This window comes from Gorilla gorilla, chromosome 10 (assembly GCF_029281585.2).
Source record: "Gorilla gorilla gorilla isolate KB3781 chromosome 10, NHGRI_mGorGor1-v2.1_pri, whole genome shotgun sequence".
NCBI lineage: Eukaryota > Metazoa > Chordata > Mammalia > Primates > Hominidae > Gorilla > Gorilla gorilla.
In genome coordinates, this window is record NC_073234.2 from 20,015,836 (window position 1) to 20,025,548 (window position 9,713).

Sequence of the window (9,713 nt, forward strand, 5' to 3'; positions counted from 1 at the left end):
CACCCCTCAATTTCAAGCCAACGCTCCAAAAAATGAATGACGTGTGGGCAAAAGTTATCTGCCACTCTGGGCTGTCTGTTGACCTGTCCCACTTCCATCAGGAAATGTGAAGGCAGCCAGCGGTTCCCAAAAAAAATCCAGCTTCAGTCAAGCAGTCAACCGACTCCTAGGCAATTAATCTCCCGTCGAGTTTACTTATTTTGGTTTTCTTTAAATTCCAATCAGCAAGTATGTATCCAGTGCTTAATCTGTGAGCAGGATTTGGTGGGTAGCTTGCAGGATATAGAGATACATGACACCATCAGGCAGATGGCATCCTCTGAGAACCCCCACTTCATGAAAGATGGGAGCTGGGAGCAGGGGCACAAAAGCCAAAGTTGCCATTTTGGGAAGATTTTGAAATGGAAGAAAAAGAAGTAAGGCCTTGAGGTCAGTGAACATGCCAAGGTTCAGTTTCTCAGCTTCCTTAGTCTGGACTTCACTGAATATGCCAAGGTTCAATTTCTCAATTTCCCTAGTTTGGACTATCAAGGGCAACTAAACTAGTAGTCTCTCCAGTAGTAAGGAGACTCAATCAGAGACCTCATGGGGATTGGAACAGCTGCTGGCTGAGCACTGGGGATCCGAGCCTCAGGACAGGGTGTCCCCACATTTAGTGTCTGTACATGAGTGCTCAGCTTGGTGTTGGATGCCTGCCTGCAGATGCTGTTCACAGTGAGCCCTCTGGGAAGCTACACCTGATGTCGGGCGGAATAGTCCTGGCACATACAGTCTAAAGGGGAGCAAGCTACTGGAACACACACCCGAGAAAACACACAAGGAGACTGCTATTCTTCCAGTTTCCCTGTACTGAGTATATGCCATGTACAGGCATCAAGCTAGACTCATGTACAGGTTGATATAGGAGACAGCAAGATGTGATTCCTATCTTGAGGTGCTCAAATCTAATGCAGGAGGCAGATAAAAATAAGTAACTATAATACAAAATGAGTGCAAGCATACAGGTATAGACAGATGGCATTTGTTACCCTACATTTGTACAGTTTTTTTTTTATAGTTTACAAAGCATTTTCACATCTATTAGCTTATTTGAACCTCACTGCCACTCTGTGAGATAGGCACTCCATGCATTATCAAGATTTTAATACTTTACATGAAGAAATGGAAATCTTAGTGTTTCCATGTCCAAAGGCACAAAGCAAATAAATGGTAGAGCCAGGACAAGGTCTTCTCCTTCCCTAGGCTGCTTCTCCAAAGAATCACAGCAACAACTAACGCTCATGGAGAGCTTACTGTTCCACTTACTGCTCTAAGTGCTTTACTTATAGTAACCCATTTCATCTTCAGAATAACTCTTTGAGGAGATGCTGTTATTTTCTTTATATAGATCAGGAAACTGATCTATGCACACAGTTTAAGTAACTTGCCTAGAGATAGAAAGGTAACATGTGGAAAAGGTTGGATTTGAATCCAGGTCTGGCCCCAAGACCTCCTAAACACTTTTCAAGGTGTCCAAACCCATACAACATGTTAGAGCTAAAGCCATGAGAGCCAGGAGCTTGGTAAGAAAGTGCAGGTGGCAAAGCAGTCCTCTGTTATTCTCTAAAAACCCAGGCTTTGACCCAGGATGAATCTCTAGGACACATGGTGCTTGTCTCCCCAGGGTTGAGTGGAAGAAGTATGACATGAAATGTTTATATGTAAAACAGTCTTCTTTACTAATAGCCACAGAATGGATTATAAATATAATGCCACGTCTTAGCTAATTGAAGAAATAGCTAGCTTTCAGAATTGAGATGCAAATCACTTAGGAACATTTGCCCTGCATTTCTTATTCTGGTTGTGAAAGGTAAAGAGATGGGAAGTAATTATAAGGCAATCAGCAGCCATTGAGAACCTTCTCCGTGTAAGAGATGAAAGGGAGGGTGTAGGACTACAAAGCAGGACTAACTCCTCTAGGGGCTTGCAGTGTAACTGAGCAGGGAACATCTTCGTTCAATACAAGGCACTGTGTGGGAGGAGCTTCATTACTAGGAGTAAATTAGTGAAGATGTGGTACTATATTTATAAACCATTCTGTGGCCATTACTAAAGAAGCCTGCTTTATACATAAACATTTAATGTCATACATCTTCTAAACAACCCTGGGGAGACAAGCACTATGTACCCTAGAGATTCACCCCGGGTAAAGGCCTGGGTTTCCGAGAGAATAATAGAGGAGTGCTTTGCTGCCTGCACTTTTTTACCAAGCTCCTTCACAAAAAAGAAATGTTGGCCAGGTATGGTGGTTCATGCCTGTAATCCCAGCACTTTGGGGGGCCGAGGTGGGCAGATCACTTGAGGTCAGGAGTTCGAGACCAGCCTGGCCAACACGGTGAAACCCTGTCTAAACCCCGTTTAGTAGAAACCCTGTCTCTATTAAAAATACAAAAAATTAGCTGGGCGTATTGTGTAATCTCAGCTACCTGGGAGGCTGAGGCAGGAGAATCACTTGAACTGGGAGGTGGAGATTGCAGTGAGTTGAGACTGCACCACTGCACTCCAGCCTGGATGACAGGGCGAGGATCTGTCACCAAAAAAAAAAAAAAAGGTCATGGTGGGTAGATGCTGTGGTCAAGGAGGGCTTTGAGGGAAGGAGAGAACTGAGGGAGCTTTGTAGGATACACAGAGAAGGGTTTTCCCCAGCACCTGCCAAGCATGATGGAGAGGGAGCACAGGTGTCTTGGGATAAGTCCACAGCCATTCGGTCATTGCCTTAGCTCCTGGAGCGACTGGGGAAGGGGCTCCTCCGTGGCCACCTCAGCTTGTCTTATTAGGAAAGAGAGCCCTGTGCCAGCTTACCCAGGTCCAAAGGCTCCCCTCCAAGAAGAAGCCCTGTGTGCTTAGCATCTGGCTCTAATGGCAGAGTCCAGCCCAGAGGAGTAGGCTTATTTTTAAGGAGGATGGGAGGAGAAGCAGCATTTCCCACTTAGAGAGAGTAAAGGAAGGCGCAAGAATCTCAGATTAATTCTCCCCATTTGAGATAGGGAAACATTGAGAGCGGAGATGAAGATTTGCCCATTGGAACACGAAGACAGCAGAATGTCCAGCTCCAGGCTGAACTCCCTACCAGTGGCTTCCAAATCTGGCTGCTCACTGGAATTACCTGTGGAGCTTTAAAGCCATAATTGCCCCAGGACTAATCTTAGACCTACTGAATCTGCAGGGGCAAAAGTCAGTTATTTGTACTTTATTCAAAGCCACCTGGGAGATTCTAATTCTCCACACCACACGTGGCTGATACTAAAGTACTTATCAATAAACAGGCTTTGAGCGCCAACCACACATCAAGCACTGGAAATAGTACACAGAGACTAAGGCCCTCTTCAGTGGCAGGCTCAACTTTCCGTTCCCTTCTAGGATGTCCATCTTCACTGCAGGTCAAGATGTAAATGGGCCTTTCTAGGGAATTTAGTACTGAATGCTAAATCAGTACCTCGTGCTGACAAGTACCCTGTCCTTGAGTCCGGTGCATGGTCTCCTCTGAAGCTTCAGTGGGTAAGAGAAGGGAGAGGCCAGGAGATGTCGGTTCCTGTCCTTTGCTCCTAGAGGGCACTCCTCCGTCACAGTTCAGGTCCAAGGGTCTGGGAACCAGTGTGACCTTAGGAGCCCAAAGAGAAACACAGATACCAGCCGTGAACAGGAAGCCCAGGGAGGAGGCCCTGGGTTTGTGCTGTTTGGACGTCACTGTCCTTGGTTCCCAGGTAGCTACCTGAACGCAGCAGATAGGCTGGTCCCATGGCAGGCAGGGAAACCTGTTGTCTCCAGCCTGGCTTGGAACCCATTTCTCTGGCATTAAGAGAATTTGCCCTGGGAGCTGTGTGGAAGCATCAAGTCTAGTCCCTGCATTTACACTCATAGAATCAAGGCTCTTAGTATACATAAGGGCCTGTAAGAATCTGTATTCCGGCTGGGCGCAGTGGCTCACGCCTGTAATCCCAGCACTTTGGGAGGCTGAGGCGGGCGGATCACCTGAGGTCAGGAATTTGAGATCAGCCTGGGCAACATGGTGAAACCCTGTCTCTACAAAAATACAAAAATTAGCCGAGCATGAGTGCGTGCCTGTAGTCCAAGCTGCTCGAGAGGCTGAGGCAGGAGAATTGCTCGAATCTGGGAGGCAGAGGTTGCAGTGAGCTGAGATTGCACCACTGCACTCCATCCTGGGTGACAGAATAAGACCCTGTCAAAAAAAAAAAAAAAAGTATTCCTGCAAGTTCATTACTTTCCTTCATCTCCTGACTTCTTTTTATCAGCATCTGCTCTGAGAAGGTACTGAAGAAGATTCTCACCCAGATCATGTTCACTCAAAGTAAAGACTGGGCAATAATTTTCAAACAATAACATCAACTTCATTGTCCTTAGCTATGATGAAAAAATGTCAGAGGAATCAAGGTAAAAAAAAAAGCTGGGAGATAGGAGAGAAGGTGGTCTCACGGTGGCTTGCAGCCTTCTTTTCTTTTTGAGACCCTGGAAGGACCTGGCAGACCTCTGCTCCCTGTCCCTTCACTCCTCCTGAGTCTGTCTTCACCATTTCAGTAACGGTGTCCCTGCCCTCTTGCTTTCTCAGAGCATTACACGTCGTCCAGACCTCCAGTGTTCAGGGAGATGGATATCTAAGCCATCTAGAACAAAAAAAATTTTTTTGGGGGGACTTCTTGAAGTTCTCTGGAGAGGTGCCATTCCTGTATCTCATCTGAAAATGTCATCCCAGTGTCATCTTGACAGCAAAAATGTGCTTCCCTATAGCCAATCTGATTCTCTCTTGCTTTAATGCATCCAAGCAATCAACACATAACTTTTTATGGAAAGCCTGTTATATGGCTACTACCTTGTAGAAAATCTTTAGAGAAGTCTGAGAATGAAAAGGTACAGTCCTGATCTTCAGGGAATTTGCAATCTACTAGGCAGAATATTCTTTGTATTTGTCTAGCACTTCACAGCCCATAAAGTACACTCATAACTATTGTCTCTTCTGAGGCTCAAAACAGTCCTATGGGCAGGTCTGGGGGGTGTCAGGGACGACTTTCCCAAGAGCATCCTGGCTCCTGATACACACATTCTGTTATCGTAGGAATTTAAAGAAAAGAGAGAAAAAAACCATTATTTAAAAAAATCTGTTTTTATTAAAAAGTAGATCAATGCAGAAATGTATGAAGTAGAAAGTGAATATCCAATATAGTTTGTACCCTCTAGAGGTAAAATGTTATCAAAGACAAATTATAGCTTTAGGGCATATATATAAAATATATATTATATTTAATATAATAAAATACATTAATATATTGCCAATAATACATGTTAATAAAATATATAATGTATTAATAAATATTTAATAAAATATGTATATATTTATATTTATGTATTTCTAAATATGTATATATTTAACATATATTAATGCTAAAGTGTATATTATATATATTTAAGTATATATATTTAAATATGCACTTTTATTTTAAAATTTAAAAAAAATTTTGCATCTATCAGCCAGAAAAATACGCACTTTTAAAAGACAAAATTGAGGGCATACCGTATATAATATATACGCACTTTGTCTGCTGAAGTCTATTTTGACCACCTTTCCAGGTCAGTATGCATATCTTTACCTCATTCTTTTAAATTATTCCATTCCATTGTATTTGAGAGTGGTCAGCTCTTCTGAAAGCTTCATTTCCTTCCAAGCTCTGCCCCAGAGGCTTTTGTGGTGGTTCCCAAGGCCACAGGACTTTATATTTACATGTATGTGTATATACACATACACACCCATTATATACATGTGCATACATACATATATACAGATACATACACACATATACATATAATAATGGCCCTGCATGGGATGGCACTGGTGGCTGGGGTTACCGCAGTTCTCTGCCACATCAAGAACTTACCCCCTTTTAGTCTAGAACCAATACCTCCCATAGAATCAGTCTCCAGTTCCCTTCTTTCCCTCCAAATGACATGTTCAATTTCTCCTCCCCAAGACAAAATTTCCAGCTTATTTTTGTCATGGCAGCCTTTCCAAAATAAAGGCCCATGGGAGGGCTTGTCTTCAGGGCAGCCTTCTCCAATGGGCAAGGAAGCCTGGAATTCCAGCAGCGGGGGGACATCAAGGCTTGGAAAGGGGTTTGAATCCACAGAAGATGTAGCGGTGCTTCTCCACGGTTCAGCTGTGATAGTTTTCACTTCTGCCACTATGGCCAATAAATCTCCACACTTGCAGTGATCTCATAAAGACCACACTTGTTAATTTATAAATATGGCCACTGATAGCTGGTAATGACTGCTGATGACAAGGTGACGAGGATGGGCATAGAAGTGCTATTTACTGAAGACTTTGGAAAATAAGCTTCGATTTTCAAATGTATAATATAAAATTTGCAACCTATTTTGAACTTAATACAGAGCATAAAGTTTTTATAAGAATAGGAAATGTTTGAGGGTAAATATGCATATCTGAGTGTTTATTTATTTAGAAGTTTAAAGTCGTTCAAAAGTATAAAACAGCTATGCTGAGTATCAGAATTCTGAAGAACATTAGAAGAGAGAGGGTAACTGAAAAGAAACTGATGTAAAAACCATGCAAAAAGAATGGCTGCATAAAAAAGAATGAATTCATGTCCGTTGCAGCATCATGGATGCAGCTGGAGGCCATTATCCTAAGCAAACTAATGCAGAAACAGAAAACCAAAGACCACATGTTCTCACTTGTAAGTGGGAGCTAGACATTGGGTATGCATGGACATAAAGATGGGAACAATAGACCCTGGGGACTACTAGTAGGGGAGGGTAGGAGGGAGGAAAGGCCTGAAAAACTACCTATTGAGTACTATGCTCACTCCGTGGGTGATGGGTTTAATCATTCCTCAGACCTCAGCATCACATAATATGACCTTGTAACAAACTTGCACACGAACCCCCGATTCTAAAATAAAAGTTGAAAAAAAAGTTGGGGGGAATGCCTGGAAACCAGCAGAAACAGAAAAACCAAAGGGCTAATCACCAGCAGGTGCGGATGAGAGAAGCCAGCCAGGAGCTAATTACGTTAGCCAATGACATAATTACAGGCAAGAGCATCACTGGCAAGTGCTGTGCACAGTGAGTGTGGCCCTGTAAGATGTTAGGGGCTGAAGCTGAATACAGCCGATACACTGTAGGCTGTCATTCATGGGTAGTTAGTTGTCACTTCGTCCACTGCCTGAGACAGCTGCACAACAGGAGAACTGAGCACAGGGAGGGCACACAAAGTCAAGGACTGGGGCACAGGGATGTTTGGAGCAGTGGCACGCTTCTGTACGATGCTGTGGGTACATGGCACTATGCATTTGTCAAAACCCGTAGAACTGTACGACACAAAGAGTAGACCCTAATGCAAACGGTGGACGTTAGTTAATAATAATGCTTCAATAGTGTTTCATCAGTGATAACAAATGCACCACACTGATGCAAGATCTTAATAGGGGAAATTGTGTGCAGAGTAGGGAGAAGGAATATATGGGACCTCACACTTTCTGCTTAACTTTTCTGTAAACCAGTAACTGCTCTGAAAAATAAAGTCTATCAAAAAAATGAAAGCAAAATTCCGCAAAATGGTGAGCAAAATGAGCAAAATGGTGTCTGATCAATAGGTGTTCAACATTTCATCGCTGCCTGGAATTATTCATTCCAGGATCAGATCCGTGAGATGTGCTGAAACAGCATATATTTCACTCTGCACAGCCAGTTACCTTTCAGTCCTTTAAAACAAGACAAAAGAAAATTTCTCACCCATCCGTGTCACGTGGGTTAGCTCCTCCACATGATCTACCCGCCTCGGCCTCCCAAAGTTCTGGGATTACAGGTGTGTGCCACCACACCCTTTTAATTAATTGATTTTATATAATTAAAAATAATGGAAAAATTAAAAATAAGTCATTAAAAGTAATGGCAAAAAGTTTTTTTTTTTTTTAGATCTGTATATGCAGCCTTAGGCAAGTGACTCCCTCTTGCACTTGCTCTCCCAGCTTTGAATTGGGGAGGTGGGACATGTGGATGAAATCATCTGTAAAGCTCCTCTCAGCTGCTGCAGTCTGGAGGTAGGATGCTGTCTCATCATCCAGCTTCCCCAAACTGTTTGCTTTATCACCTGCTACACTTAATCATCTACACGGGAGTTACCCACCTTGTCCATGACGACTGGGAGTGTTTACATTCCCTGCTGGGAGATTTGTTTATCTGTCTCTGCTTTGCTTAAAATGTCCACACTGGATTAGGGATAAACTCAAGGAAGGCATATTCCTTTAATCTAATATATATTATTAGATTATATGTTTTTATAATGTAACATTACAGGTACCTATAATAGCACAACAGATTTCCTCAATAGCAAATCTAAATATATAAGTAGAACCTTCACCCTACTTCCCAATAGGAAATACACATGGCTGCTGTAATATTATGAAATCCATGGTCTTGCTCTCTCAACTTTGGTGCCCATAACCAGAAGCTCATTTTGCCAGGACAAAAAGAGGTTAAAGCACCTCAGGTGCCCTCAGCTGGGGAATCCTAGAAAACTGAAGGTTATAGCAGAACTTGAGAGCAAAGGCCGTTGAAGTCCAGGCCATTGATCAATAGCTGCAGCCTCAACTCCCTTTTCCTTCCCTCTCAACCCCTCACCCCCTCACCCCCTCCTCTTTTCCGCCAACACACTCTTTTTCCTGGAAACCCTCTCCTGGCCTCCACCGCTACAGCTTGTGGGAGATAAGACATGTGTCCCACGGGTGGGGGAGGCCAAGCCTGTGTGAGTGATTTTACAAAAGGTTCACTTTGGGTGATAAGAACAGGGTTATGACTGTTCTACTTAGAGCTAAGCCAGGGAAGAGGGGGACAGCTTTGAAGGAAGGTTTCTCAGTGGAAGATTTGTTCATTTGTTTCCTCCCTCCTGAAAGCCTACAAATATTCTTACTTCCAGGAGTCTCCTTAACTCTCCTTTCTTTGTCTCCATCACTCTTTACCCTCCAAGAAAAATGTATTTTCACTTTATATTAGAATGGTGCTTTTTAGCTTTTCAAAATATTTTTATAATGGTTGTCTCATAGAAATAGTCCACTTGGACAGGCACTTCCCCCAAGCTCTTCTTCCTACAAGTCATTGTGAAGCCACAGCTCCTTTTGGCTGGCCAGACTAGGGCATTTATGGTGCTTACTGGAGGAACCAAGAGCCCCAGCCTCGCTGTCCCCACCCAGGGCCCCCCCACATGTCTCCTCTTTGGGCCTTTTCAAATCAGAACCCCACCAGTTTTCTGAACTTGGGAGACTTGTATCCCCTCCCTCTGTTTCTTCTCCTTCCTTTCCTACCAATGCACCCAAACCGAAGTGACCTGGAGTCTCTTCTCCCCACCCTCCTCTTTGTATGAGCCATGAAAACAGAATCTGAGAGTTGGACATTAGGAACCCTGGCGATCATCATCCTTGCCTGTTTTTATGAGGTCGGTGCAAAAGTAATTGCGGTTTTTGCCATTACTTTTAATTATTTTTAATTTTCCCATTACTTTTAATTAAATAACATTAATTAATTAAAAGGGTGCGGTGTCTCACACCTGTAATCCCAGCACTTTGGGAGGCCGAGGCGGGTAGATCACTTGAGATCAGATGTTTGAGACCAGCCTGGCCAACATGGCGAAACCCTGTCTCTACCAA